At 41.8% G+C, this 15,418-nt stretch overlaps 1 protein-coding gene and 2 long non-coding RNA genes across 3 annotated transcripts in view; 2 read left to right on the top strand and 1 right to left on the bottom strand.

The window, feature by feature from the left end:
- LOC145425230 (protein NLRC3-like) overlaps positions 1–15,418 on the top strand; it is a 611,895-nt gene that overhangs the window by 572,447 nt on the left and 24,030 nt on the right. The gene's annotated exons all lie outside the window — the stretch shown is intronic.
- Positions 2,957–4,553, bottom strand: LOC145425350 (uncharacterized). Its single transcript, XR_013906017.1, has 2 exons — positions 3,756–4,553; positions 2,957–3,228 (listed from the first exon to the last, which is right to left on the bottom strand). It is a non-coding gene; the product is annotated as an uncharacterized LOC145425350 (long non-coding RNA).
- LOC145425312 (uncharacterized) lies at positions 10,743–15,374 on the top strand. The gene is made up of 3 exons (XR_013905978.1): positions 10,743–11,157; positions 15,066–15,197; positions 15,282–15,374. It is a non-coding gene; the product is annotated as an uncharacterized LOC145425312 (long non-coding RNA).

Below are 15,418 nucleotides of genomic sequence, written 5' to 3'. Positions count from 1 at the left end.
TACTCAGAACTCAGAAATTCTGCCTTCTGAATAGGAAGATGTAGGTAACAGCAGACTGCAGATGAGCTGCATACAGGGCTGGACTGGGACAGAAAATTGGCCCGGACATTTTGACTAGAGACCGGCCCACCATTATAGGAAAAATCATAAAGCCTTTGAATGAAAATAAACAGTTGTGACAGTGATGTACACTGTTCGGATGGTATATATGCATCAATCTATCAATCGTTTGTTGTAAGATTCAGATAATTATTTTTTAAAAGCGAGACATTTTAAATGAGAATAAGAAAGAAAAGTATTTCTTTGTGCCCCCCTTTCCCTGTTAATGCCCTACATGCCCCCCTGGCAACACTTTGCTAGATCCGCCCCTGCACAGTTACCAGCTGTCAGCTACCTAAAAAAGGATCCTGGTGTTATTTGTCTCTCAGAAACAGTTCATAACTTCCCTTCAACTCATTCATGTCACCTAAAAGGTAAACCTGTTTCTCCATCACCTGTTCAGCTCTGATGATCCAGTAAGGACATCTCCTGGTTTCATCTTCATGTTTCCCTCTCACCACATATCCAAACAGACATCATGACCAGCAGCTTTACAGCTGTGGCTCCAGCAAACATCAGCTGATACTAGAAATTAATATTAAATAAATTCTAACAACAGCTGATCAAGCTTAAACGTGCTGCTGTTGTTTAGCGCGACATCCGCTGGTTTCCTCTTTCGGCGCAAAGTGAGCGATAAACAAACAAGAGAGCCGATCAGCTGATCATTGATCAGTTTCATGATTGAAGTAGAAACAGGAGAGGGAGGGGGGAGAATGAAAGAAGAGGCAGCTGTGCAGCAAAGACAGAATAACTCCAGCTTTGTGTCTTTTTCATTGTAGCTGAATTACGGGACAAACTGTTCCTTTTCACCTCAATAAGAAACGCGTAATATTTTCTCTGAATACCAGACGGGACGGTTGGCAACTCTAATAACTTATGAACAAAATAAAGTTCAACATCAGTAACATAGCACCCACCCAGCTGTATAGAAACTCCGTCATGCTAGCTAGCACGCAGTACGGAAAAAGTCAGAATAACGAAAATAAACTCCACCTAAACTTGGTTCATATCTGACCCAGAGAGACTGCAGGTCATAACTTCTTACCTGAAGGTCAGTTCACACTTGGACCGGCGGCCGCCTCGGGTCTCTTTTCCTTCATCCACCTGCTGCCTCCACCACTTGCTAATGTTACTGAATCTGTGGAAGCTCCGCGATAGCCACCACTCGAAGTAACGAGTAACGACCCTATCTAAATCCCAGTAACGAGTAACGCGTTCCTGATTTTGGCATAATAACTAGTTACCGTGCTCGTTACCACAATAATAACGTAGTTACTGTAACGCGTTACTTAATAACGCGTTAGTCCCAACACTGGTTGTCATACACCAACCTGACGTTCTACTAGTCAAGGCCTCACCTTCACCCACTGATGCTGATCACACAGACCCACTAATAGAACTGTTTTATCAGGTTTATGCAGCGTCACCATTAATGTCACATTTAATCAGAACACATTTACATTACAAGCCCACTACAACCATTATCAACATGTTAAATTACATTATACATCTGCAGTGATTTAAAAGACCACTATTTTAACCTGATTCATTTCTTCACCTTAACAGTTCATTCCTCAAATGAAGCAAAAAAAAAAAATGTACCAACAAATAATTTAATATTTATTTTCCAACTTTTACAAGTGAAATAAAACAAGTGTATTTAACAGTGAAACCAGAGTGGAAGCTGCTCATATAGAGTCCAACCCAGGCTAAAAGTAAGTTGAGTAGAGCATCATCATCAAAGTGTCAGCTCTCTAAACACGGTGCAAGATCGCCATCTGCAGGACAAAACTAGTTTTTCTCACCCTCCTCGTCAACATCAAGATGACGTCATCGTACAACAAAACATGCAGATCAGGTGACATGACTGTCTGAGAGGCAGAGTTAAACTGTGGCAGGTAAGCATGTGGAGGAGGAGCAACAACTGCAGCATGACGCTGGAACATCATCATTGCATTATACAGTTTCCTCTCTAACTGGACGCAGCTGTGAACAAGAACAGCTGTGGAACCAGGGTCCTGAGTGGCATCTATGGATGAATGCAGGTCAGTGTGTTGCTGGTGGAGGTGATGAATCACAGGGTCCATCTCACGTTGGAGTCACAGCTTCTCTTCAGCTGCTCTGCTCTTCAAATGTAAGGAATCGACAGCTCTCCTTTTCAGCTCTGTTGGAATATCACCTTCTTCTGTCTGAGAAATGTTAATGAAACAAACCTGACAAAACACAAACAGCAGCAGTAACAGTAAATTGCACTTATACATTCACTGAAAACCCACATTTGAACGCTACCTACTTGTTCATCGAGGCATGAGCCCAAGGGCAAGGAGACTTCACAGACATGTTGAAATTGTGATGTGAAGACGGTGGACTGTGGTGGCCACTGCAGACTGTTGGACTCTGTTACAATCTTCTTCAGTCTCTGTTACAGACGTGGATTTGATTGGACAGCTTTATAGCGACTCCCTGTCTGTCTCAAACAAAGCATTTACATTCAAAAAGACATTTACAGAAAACACCAACAACACATGTCAACAACACATGATATTATTTATTATATATCATAATCATTTATTCATATTTATTTTTCAATGAAGATGACAACCAACTGGAGCTTGAATCATTGAATTTACACCAAGCACTTCAGATATATTTGAAGATTTCTACATTTTATAACTAGTGACAAAAATTTTTTGTGTTGTCAATAGAGACACATTAAAGCAAACTTTGTTTGATGACAATAAGCTCAGTTAAATCAGTACAATAAGTGTGGAGCCCTTCCCTGAGAACGTGTCTGCGTAGGTTCTCAGTCATCCAGGTCATGGTAGTCGAAAGAAGCAACCACAACCTCCCTGCAGAACATTTTGCAAAGTGAAATTTGTTTATTGTCCCATCAACAGTTTACCTGCAGAATGGGTACAAATATCTTTTCTGTGAGGAAGTGACGCAGAAAATACAATGTTTCCCTCTGTGACAATGAAAAAGTGCTTGAGATTGAGTAGAGCGATCCTTCTTCCTTGCTTCATTTCTTGCTCGCAGTCTCTCAGCGTTGACTGGAAAATCAAATCAGACTCACACCATCTGCTTGTAATGTGGGCGTGTCTGTCAGCAGTTTGAAGAGCACTCTCTGGCCTAAACACAATAGGAAGATCAACACCGCCCCAAAACAAACATTTCCAGATTAGATGAATGGCACCGTAATTGGAAATGGTAACATTAACACGTTAACTTCCTGTGTTTGGTCTGCAGTGGGTGACTCGTGATTCAGGGATCTACATTTAAAAACGCACATGTAAAACTGACAGCAAGGTTTTCCCATCATATAGTCGACATAACTAAGCACAACTGTTAACCTTTATGTTTGCTAACATTTGAACTCTTACGATTGGAATATCAACAAAACACTAAATATAGTTTAATTCAATCCTACCTGAGCTGGTTGAATTGAACCAGTTTCAAATTCAAGTTCAAATTGTATTTATTACACACAAAACCATACACAGTATGACATGAGGTGAAATGCTTGTAGCTGTGCAATGCCCGACCAGTTTCATGACATACTTCCTCTTCCATCTGGGAACAGAATCTAAAGACAGGAAGTAGCCACTGTCAGCTTCCTGAGTACCCAATAAGAAACAAATCAGGCAAAATCAACAAACCTTTGGGTCTCGTTTTCAAAAGTGCATGTTTGTCAGCTTCTGTCTCTCTTTCCATTCACTGTTGGATGTCTTGTTCTGAAATAGTCACTTGGACAAACATGGAAGAGAAAAGATTCACTTGCAACTACAAGCATACGTTCCATTAAAGTCGGGTTTCTCGGGGACTCTTTCAGGATGGCAGAAATCTCCTCCTCAGCAGACTTGTGACCTTCTCCTCTTTGTCCCATCTCTGAAGGAGCTGCACTTCTATCAGTAGGAACTGTCAGCTCTCTCAGTTTGAATGTAAATGAGTCATTTTAACTACTAATACAGAAACATGTGTACCTAGATCCGATGACTTCCTCCTCCCATAATGCAATAATGCATCAGTCAGAAGGTCCAGTCGATGTGATGGAGTCATCTCTTTGTGACTCCTGCAGATCTTTTGAGGAAGGAGCAGAACCTCTCCATGCCTTCTCCATCGTTCAGCCCAAACCCAGGAAGCCGTCGTGTGCTCTAAAAGATTTCTGATTAACACATATTTACTGTTTACTGTACAAGAGTTTATCAAAGTATGGACTGAATAGTGTGTGCATGTGCTTAGGATGACATGTGTGTCAGTTTGTGTACATTGACCAATAAATCATAGCTGGCACTGCAGTTTATGTCCATAAACATGGACAGCCAGGGAAATACCTCGAGGTGTTCCTCCTCCATTTGTCTGATAAACACCAAACAGTGTTTTATAAACAGGAAATGTTGTTCTTGTGTCATATAGTAAAAGAAAATACTCACATGTATATGTGAGGACGGCACACACACGGTGTTGTATATGAAATTCAGCTTGATGTTCTTGTCCTGGTATCTTTTCACCAGCTCACTGATGGCATACGTTGGATCTGCTCGCCTGTTTAAAAAAAGATCATCTCAATGGTTTCGAGTGTTAAGGTTCAAATATTGAGGAATGAGAGTACAAACAACCATGGTCCAGAAGATCTTGGTCAAACAATTGATTTTAATGCACGGGTGGGAAGACAACACTGACGCAGACAGGAATTGATCTTCGACTTAATCAAAGCATACACAGATTGTTATAGCATCAGGGTTTGAATTAATGACGCCCCTTCATACGTCACAGACAGAATATATACATACGTCAAATCAAAACCACAATGACTTTTAACACAGTTCAAAAGAACATCGTCTTCTATTTTCATGGCCGGTACTTCCTGTCTACCTTTCAGTTCTTGTCTTGAAGTGGATTGTTCCTCTTTCTTGCCGAGACAACAAGGAACGGTTCCTCGTTTACAGAGACACTTTCGCAGTTACAACCAGACATGACTACCCTCTCACCTATAAATAAATCTAACTAATGTGTGTGTGTGTGTGTGTGTGTGTGTGTGTGTGTGTGTGTGTGTGTGTGTCACGACCTCACTCAACCTCCATGTCACCTCTTCGCCTACTAGCTCCTGACCTCTAACCAGACAGAGAGACAGAAGCCACTCTCAGATATGTAATAACCGAACTGAAACTATGTATATGGCATCTACTAAATAAATGTTTTAATCAAGAACCTCTACTAAAAGCTTAATATAAAAATGACCTGATATAAGTGTTTTGTAAGCATGTATTGCAATTCCTTCTATGTTCTAGTTTCCCTCAACATGTATCACCTGAACAGTCACACCAGTGAAGCTTAAGACCCTTAATGAACCGAACATCAACTCAAAATAAGCACAGATATGCAATATGTATAAAATAGTTATAACTGCATCTGGAATACAAGGTTAATATGATAACCGTATGCATAAACATCTTAAGGCCATCTTAAAGCTATCTGTTACATTGTTAAAGCAATGATCAATTTGAATAACCTAGTAATTCAAATAGCCTCGTCTAGCCAGCTGCTCAGAATAACTTAGACTCTGCTTTCACTTCTGCAAACTCTCTGCAAGCCTGCAGTTTCCTGTCAGCCTGTGACTTTAATCTTTCTGAAAGACACACACTGTTAAACCTCTGAATGCAATATCAATGCTGCAGATTATATTATTAATGCAATGGTAATGATGATGATTATTTAACAATAGCAGTAAAATAATTTCCCTGCTCCACACGAGTCAATAAGAGAAATAATATTTTTGGGAAACATTTGGTGACATTGTTGACTGTAGGTTAATGACGTAAGCATTGATTAACAACTCAGCATTCTCCATGAATCATGTTCAAAAACATAAAGGGAATTTCATGACGACAGGAGGCTCCAAATACACCAGTTACACCAGTTACACCAGTTACATCCTGTCTTTTTTGGCTGGTTTTGTGACTGAAGTAAATTTCCGGCTTTAAAGTTGCTACAATCCTAATTACAAAAGGAAATAGTAGTCCTCAATCAGCCATAATAACTTTAACATGACAGAAATTATCTTTAAAATAAAATAAAAAATAGGGGTGTGTGTGTGTGTGTGTGTGTGGGGGGGGGGGGGGGGGACACTCAACATCTGCACATTCAAAAACATCTGTTTCCATCACAAATACTTCGAATGTTGTCTCTTACATAACCAATCCATTTAAAACTTATTTAGGAGACTTATTTAGGAGAACACCTCACTAGTGATGGAGCAGTGACATGAAATTTCCTTCAACATTTCCTCAGCTCAGCTGGTTTGGAGCTATCAGGATGAGACAGCAGATATTCCTCCACATCTTTGTATCTTACAAACATGATGTTTCCATGAAAGCGCTCAATAATACTTCTTCTTTTTCTTCCAAGGCCAAAGTCGGCATCCATGCTCACAATCATTGTGCCATCAGTCTGAAACCAAACATCAACACTGGTTCATCCATTTCTGTCATTGACGGAACCAAATCTTATGACAGGATTATTAACTTGGTTGGTAGATCATTAGATAGCACCTCACAGACTGATCACCAACCCACTCCAGTGCACATAAGAGTAGAAAATATGATCTAGTGTCAACATTTACGGACTTTTTAGCCTGAAACATTTTTATATAGAGAAATGTGTCAAATGCTGTTAAACTGTAGGAACTGCATTGTGTTGCACTGAGGAATGACACTCTAGTGTCCTCAGTTGTTGGTGAAATACTGAGATATGAACCTGCTCGTTTGAAGCTTTATGACTAAAGAATTATTGTCAATGTATGAAGACAACAATGATTTTTTTGGATTAGCTACAGAAACATGAATTTATATCAATCCCTGATACAGCAGCATAACAGAATGACTCATTTCTGATGTCGTTACGATATCAGGTTGGAAAATGTTGAACCTAAAGTATTAAATGACCTCCAGAAAAGTAAGACAGTGAGTCATCCCACAATTGTTTTTATGAACCTCCTGAGACCCACTGCCCTCATATGGCGACATGGTGATGATGGTAGCTCCATCTTCATCCTCCTCTTGCCAATATATCCACTAACCCTCTGTGCACAATCTGTCTCAGCCTCTCAGACTTTCAAACCTGAGCTGTGCCTGCCATGTACTCATTGCTAAACCTTTTCATTTTGTCCAGTCCAAGCATTTAGAAATAAATAAACACAAAAACACCATTCAAAGATAATTTTTACTTTTTGTACTTATCAGGTACGACCAATCTGAAATATCTTTTGGAGAAATGAACATTATATCCTAAACTTGACCTCAGGCCCATCAGGTTAATGCAGTCATTACATGGACATGTTTCATTTTAAAACGAGATCAGAATAGTTTGGCATTAAGTCATAAATCTGTAAGAACAAACCTGTGTTCACAAACATGTTTATCTCTCTTGTGTTTACTGCGCGGGTCTGTGATCCTCTGGTAAATGTAGCTGTAAATGTTGTTTTCCAATATACACGAGTACTGCTGCGTTCATACACCGATGTTCTCCATGTTCTTTGCAAATAATGCAAATGCTTGTGGATGGTGCTGAGGATTTATATGACATCTTTCAGTGAACCCCACAGGCTGAGTTCTTCTCTCTTTGCCTAACTGCTTGCTGTCTCTGAACACTATCCTTGAGTCACATTATCCATGTTCTCAAGTGCAAGTGCTGATCCATGTTCTCAGCCAGTGGTGTGACTGGTGTGGGGACAGGTGAACCAGTCTGACTGAAGCTGGGAGGTGAGGACTTCATTCATTTAATAACAGCCCCTCTCGCTCAGTTTTTTCATTCGCTCTTGCTCAGATCTCTGCGAACCTGCTCGCAGTGTGTCGCTCAGTGTGGTTTATCATCTTCATCTTAACTTCCTGCTTCTATCATGGTTAAAGCTGATGAATCCTCTGGACATCAAACACTGATGGTGTTATTGGAGCTGAGTGAAGTTTGATGGCTTTATTATCCACGCTGTGACACATGGCAGCTGTCAGAGCAGAACACATGAAGTCAGCAGGTGTGTTTAAATTCAGCCTCTGCTTCCTCTGGAGGTCCATGACATCACAGCGTGGCCGCAAAGGGCGTCCAGAGTCCTAGCCTCCCACAAACATGTCCAGCTTCTCCCTGGATTTGAAGCACAGGTGGGCCCACCCTATCCCAAGATGCATTGCAGCGTGGTGGTGGAACATATATTTTGGGTCCAGAGATGGAGCAGCTCTCTCTCTCTAAGTCTTTGAGGATGTTTTCTGTTTGAGTCTGGCTTCAGTTCAGTCTAATTTAGCAGCTGTGGGATCAGAGATTGTAGGGGAGGAACAGCCACACCCACAGGTGAGTTTCCCACCCAGAAACAGAGCGTGAACATCACCTCTGTCTGTGATGTGTTGGTCACAAGTTTTGCTCTGGGCTTTTAAGTGGAGTGTGGAGCTTGTGAGTGATGGAAGCTGAGAGCGGTGTTTGCAGATGCTCAGTGTGACAGGATGTTGGCTGCTGTGTTTGCACATGCTCAGTGTGACAGGATGTTGGCTGCTGTGTTTGCACATGCTCAGTGTGACAGGATGTTGGCTGCTGTGTTTGCACATGCTCAGTGTGACAGGATGTTGGCTGCTGTGTTTGCAGATGCTCAGTGTAACAGGATGTTGGCTGCTGTGTTTGCACATGCTCAGTGTGACAGGATGTTGGCTGCTGTGTTTGCACATGCTCAGTGTAACAGGATGTTGGCTGCTGTGTTTGCAGATGCTCAGTGTAACAGGATGTTGGCTGCTGTGTTTGCACATGCTCAGTGTGACAGGATGTTGGCTGCTGTGTTTGCACATGCTCAGTGTGACAGGATGTTGGCTGCTGTGTTTGCACATGCTCAGTGTGACAGGATGTTGGCTGCTGTGTTTGCACATGCTCAGTGTAACAGGATGTTGGCTGCTGTGTTTGCACATGCTCAGTGTAACAGGATGTTGGCTGCTGTGTTTGCAGATGCTCAGTGTAACAGGATGTTGGCTGCTGTGTTTGCACATGCTCAGTGTGACAGGATGTTGGCTGCTGTGTTTGCACATGCTCAGTGTGACAGGATGTTGGCTGCTGTGTTTGCACATGCTCAGTGTGACAGGATGTTGGCTGCTGTGTTTGCACATGCTCAGTGTGACAGGATGTTGGCTGCTGTGTTTGCACATGCTCAGTGTGACAGGATGTTGGCTGCTGTGAAAGCTGAATGCTCTCTGGTTAGAAGTGATGTCACACATTAGGATAACTGTGCTCGCTCTCTGTCAGAGTACCAGGGCCTCGCTTTGACCACATGACTCTCAGTACACAGCATGATGTGTGCGCTGTAAACAGGAAGCAGAGGAGCAGGACTGAGGTAAACCTCTGAGGGATCAAACTGAGACTGAGCTCCAGATGTTTCCACATGTTTCTGCTCTGTGTGTGTTTGATGATTATTTCAGGTATAGATGATGGAATATGACCAGTCTGATGTCAGCCTGCTTCTCTGACAGCGCCTCACCTCTCTGTGCTGCTCCCTGCTGGCTCTGATCATTACTGACTGAGTCCTTGCTGCCACTTTATTAGGTACAGCTTGCTAACACAGGCTCAGACCTGCTTTGCCTTTTCAGATACCTTAAACCTTCATGGCTCAGATTCAGCGAGGTGCTGGAAACATCCCTCAGAGTCATGTGATCAGTGACGCCTGCTTCAGCACTGACAGATAGAAAAGTACATCCACATAAACAGGAAATATAATAATAATAATCAAATGCTGATTCTCAGCTTTTCAGCCCTTTGTCTGGATGTTAATCCAGCAGAGTGTGTTTGTGATGACAGTAAAAAAATGTTAGACTTACAGCTCCTGTTTTACTGCATTAAAGTGATCAGATGACTTCAGCGCTTTGACATGGATGGTAGTGAAAGCAGGAAATGACAAATGTAGCACAGCAGCAGTGTTTAACACGTCTGAGCTGGAAACAGAAACTCTGGTATGAACATCATTCATAGAACAGCTTCCAGCTTCTTTTGCTCGGCTACATTTTGGATGGATTTGCATTTAAAGATGAGACTAAAATGGTTAGGGTCAGGAGGTCAAAGGTCAGAGCTTCAGTGGGTCTGAGGGCAGCCTCACGCTGGAGAAGGATGAAGGAGTCTGACCTGAGCCAGTGTTTGACATGAACACATCAGCACTGCTGTCAGTGAGCCTAACGACAGCCGTTAGCATCATTTCAGTGTTTCAGTCATTTAAAAACACTTCCTGTCACTGTGGTGGTTACAGCGACATCATGCAGTTTGTGCTTTGACCTCCAGAGGGCGACAAATCAGCACAGACAGAGAGCTCCATTCAAACTTTGCAGCCAAAAGTAATAATTCTTCAAATATAATCATCAGTGTTTGAGCAGTTATGATATCAGGGACAATCTAGACATGTGTGACAATACTGAACATGTCACATGACACACCTCAAACATCATGTGATCCACTCTCAGTCTGCACTTTGATTCATGACTTCAACAGGTTGAAATTAGATTTGAAGAAACCTTCAGTGAAATAAAGCTTTCATCACAGGATTCATGTGAGCAGCAGATGAACTTTGTACCAACAACATCTTCAATAACAGAGTCTGAATGAAGCTCAGGTGTTGATGCTGCTCACTGATTGGATGGTTGGTTTCAGCTCTGCTCTCAGTCTTTACTGCACAGGTGAAGGTAGAAAGTGTGACTGGATCTATAGACTGGAAACAGAGAAACATGCTGAACATTTGAAGCTTTGCAGCAGAAATGTTCATGTTACAAATACAGCAGAGCTGATCTGGGATCAGTGTGTTCACACCTGCAGCTACAACAAGGTTTCATGTCTCCACACGTCAGCATGTGAACTTTACTCTGACTCAGTCTGAGCAGTCAGACGGCATATTTTTAAAGTTAACACATCAGCACACACAGAGCTGAGCCCCTCCCACCTGTGCTGAGTTTCAGGTGGAGCCCCGCCTCCTTCCAGGAAGCAGCTCACCTGTGTGTCAGTGTTTAGTGTCCAGGTGTGGAGCGGAGCTTGTTGTTGGTGTGTGAAGAAACTGTAAGTTTGCTTTGTTTCCTCCTTTAACAGTTTGTCTTTAGGAACTTTACTGTTTGTTCAGCTCGTGTTTGATTTCTTCACACAACAAACTGTGTGTTTGTATTTCCGGTCTCTCCATTAAAGTCAGTGTGTAATGTTTCCTAGCTAACATCAGCTGTGTGCAGCTTAGTTCAGCACAAATCTGCCGCTCCATAGTTCACGGTAACGGACTCACAGCTGGACCAACGAGGCAGAGTGTGTCCGCCACTCTGAGCTACGTTCCTGTTTTGTGTACTTGTAGTTTGTACTGTGTCCCAATTAAGAGAGTGCACGCTTGAAGTACGCGCACTACGTGTGGTGCGTACTATAATTACGAGAAGTGCGGAAGTGAGAGGTTTGTGAAATGGGACGGTCTAGCCTTCGTCGCGCTGCTCAGGTTGCCTAGCAACCGTGATACTAACAGCGAGAAATGTTTCATACAGCTTTGTTTGACAGAAATGAAGGAGAAAAAATGTTTTGTTGCTCAGCCATTTTTTTCATGATATCACTTTGATTAGTTGAGTATCTGAGGCTGAGACCAAAGGACTGTAAAACATGATTGTTGGGCTTCATTTCTGTGCTGAACAATCATTTTAAGATTAGTTAGTAAATAACAATTAGCTAATGTTGTTCATGAGACTAAAGTCATCTCACTGTGGTAATGTAAATATAATATGGCCAATATTATATTTATTGTCAGATTATTATGATATATATATTACAGCAGTGAGCTTGAACTCTGTGTCAAAGATTCAAGTAGCAGTTATTTATATTTCCTATCACCTTAAATCTTCAATCAAAGACAAGTATCTTTGACTGTGTATATATAGATGTATTATATATAAGAAACAAATGTTGTTCTTTCAGTATGTTGGCATTACTAAATTTGGCTCAGTGCTTACATATATGTGTAAAAAGAAAATGTTCGAGCTGTGGTAACTGTGTCTGATAGAATGAAGAGTAGACTGATATATGAAATATTCCTTTATTGGGTGAGAAAATCAGACCATGTCATAACTGCTTTAAGTCATACAGAATAGATATCAGAGCCTTAAACAGGCTGACTTCTGCTAAATGGGTCAAACTGGGCAGAAAGTCTACAAACACATAACATCCTTATAGAATATGATGTAACACTATAGATCAACTTAGCTCAGAATATATAAAGCATATAAACAGTTACAGCAATATGATGCAACAAACACAGCAGTGCTACTGATCCAAAATACTCAAAGCTTCATAGAACTGAAACAAACATTTATTTTTAGCTCCATTCTGCTGCTGATACATACTTTAGGTTTCTGAACATTAAACTTGTTGCTGCCTTTCATAGTGTGTAACTTGAAGGCCCTGAGTACTTTCTCCCACACTGAAAACACTGGGATGATAACATTATTTGAACATTACCTAATAAGACTGATTCAGAACAGACAGTTAGTTATTCTAAACTTTCCTAGCAGTCCTTCACAAACAGGGAACAGTCTGTCTATTCTCTCCATCTGTCAGCTGCTGCTGGCTCTTCCTCCTCCTCTTCCTCACACACTGCTGAGTTTGTCCTGGTGGATCATCAGGGCTGCAAAGCCTCACAGATGATGTGCAGCAGTGGGTCCCTCAGTCTGTCCTCACTCTGGACACTTGCAGTCGTCACACATGGAAATCAAATGTGTGATAAGCTGCAGGATTCAAACACAAGTGTAACTTATAAATACATGTTCATACTTTTATTCCACAATCAGAGAGAAAGAAACAGACAGAGAGTGCAGGACAGACAGACAGGTGACAGTCTCAGGTGTACACACTGCTACACAACAGCAGCAGAGAAGCAGGATTTAGTGTTTGTGTTATTACGAGTGCAAACAAGAAGAGTTCCAGATGGTACAGTGGACACATGTGTGACTGCTGTGATTAAAGCGTCTTTCTTTCAGCTTAACGAGTGAACCGTCGGCTCGTTCAAACACACGTTAAAGTCCGTTTGGCTCGACACCACCGAACAGAGGCAGCAATGTAACATAGCTAACATTAACAGTGCAGTGAATCCTGCTTGTGCCGTGATATTCAGGACTGCAAACCGAGCAGCATCACTGACTTTCAGCTTGTTGTGTTTGTGGATATATGACTGACTTTAATTATTCATAAAATCATCACATTCTCTGTAGGATTAAGGTCGACTATTACATATATATATTTTGAAGTAGAGGCTTTAAAACCAAGTAAACGCTGAAAGTACAAACATCACTAATGTCACATAACTTTGCCGACATGTGGCCAACAGTAATGTTTTAATGTTCTTCATTATTAAACATTTGCACATAAATAAGTGACATAATATTCAGTACTTACTTTTGAAGGTTTACTCTTTGGCCGCTCCGCTTCTGCCGTCTGCCGTATAGGGCTTTGGAGTTGACGTCACACCGCAGTGCATTGTGGGATTGCTGCACCATGTCAGAAGGCCACAAATCAAAACAAACACACTGTGTTGGAAGCAGGACTGTCAGAACCATGCTTAAAATCAGTGCAAAAGACAAAGGGCTGTATTGCAACCGATTGCGCCAAGACGCCAAAAGACGGTACTTGGACAAAATAGCGTGCATCGGTAATGTGGACCCGTATGAAATAAGGCAGCGGAGCGGAAACCCAGACAGCCTACTGCCGTTGTCCTATCCCGATATTTTCGCGTGCCTTGTCTGTGGAGTCAGCGCATACACGGCGAATCATTTTCGGAATTATGAATTCCTGGAGGCGCACATCTAATTCACAAACGGTTGGGTACAAGATTTGGCCGTTTTTAAGCCTCCACATTGTGAGTACGTTGACCATATGACCAAGATACAGCTTGAGGTTGCACATAACATTGACTTCTCCTCAGCAGCTGCCCCAAAAATTGCTCTAGATGAACAATTCACGATTGATGCAAGCTGTGCGTTGCTATGTAAATAGTTTGCATTTCACGTGTATGTACTTGCTAAGTACATGTGAACAGATCTTGAATAAAAAAAAATGAACATACTTTTCTGTTTTATTGAAACCACTTTACAGAAAGTACAATTATTTACAATGAACTGTACATGCAACACAGCAGTTTTATGAATATTCAACAAGACCAGGGCCAAGTTTCATTTGGCCCAGGTCTTGTTGAATATTGACAACCACACTGGGGCACATATTCACCAAAACACAGCACACCTTAACAATTGTCATTACATTGACCTTTCTATTTTTACAGGTATCAAGGTATTACACTTATCAAGCAGTGTTGTGCGCCGGTCCGAGTTTGACACAGGTATGTCGTCGTGCCCCATGTGCCGCGTTGGAACCCAGTCTGGATTTGTTACATCCATTTCATATGCTGGTTTGAGTGCAATAATGCCAAATAATAAGCCTCTCCGTCAACATGACGTGGTTCTGCAGCATCACACATTAGGATGCTTTATCTAATTATCTATGACCTCAGCACATTCAAAATAACACTAAAAGCCTATTAAGAGAGATATGAATTTATTTAGAACTCACCAGAAAGAAAATGCTGCGAGCAAACCAACAAAAAATTGGGGATGGCAGAAAACTCGATATCCACTCGTCTGACCTCTGCAAACCAAGCTTGACGTATTCGTTTAAAATGTTGTTCACACCTGTTGAACTGACTGAAACTTCTAGTCACAGTAAATCAGTGTGTGTCAGTGAATGCATCGTGTGTGTGCTTCGTGGCTCCATCGATTGGACTGAAAGTAGAGCAGCTGATGGCAGCTTCGTCTGCCTCACACTGCTGTCTGACTGCATCCAGCTGACACTGAGATGAATCAGGAAAGAAGCAGCTGATATTTGGACAGCACACATGATGAAAGGAGGATTTCAGTTGATGTGCACATGAATGATTTGTGTTTCCTCTGCAGGTGAAGGTAGAAAGTGTGTGTGAGCTGATGTGAATTGAGCAGCATGGATCAGTGTGAGGACAGAGAGGAGGGAGTCCCTCCCTCTAAAAGCACTCTGTGTGGGGAACATGAGAGCCAGACCAAAGCTCAGAGGTGAGATGACCATCTCTAACTGTCCATGACTCTTCTCCATGTCACAGCTCAGCACTCACATCACTGCTCCATCATTATTCACAGGAACCCACCTGGACCTCCACCCAGCTCTGTGTCCCTACAGAGTGACGTGTCTAGAGGTTTCCTCATTGATTTTAAAGTCTCTGCTGCAGAGAGGTGAGCTGTTAGTAACAAGAACTCTCTGATTTAAATGATTTTGA

This window comes from Astatotilapia calliptera, chromosome 3 (assembly GCF_964374335.1).
Source record: "Astatotilapia calliptera chromosome 3, fAstCal68.1, whole genome shotgun sequence".
Lineage (NCBI taxonomy): Eukaryota > Metazoa > Chordata > Actinopteri > Cichliformes > Cichlidae > Astatotilapia > Astatotilapia calliptera.
The sequence above is the reverse complement of the archived record's forward strand: the minus strand, read 5'-3'. Positions and strand labels throughout refer to the sequence as shown.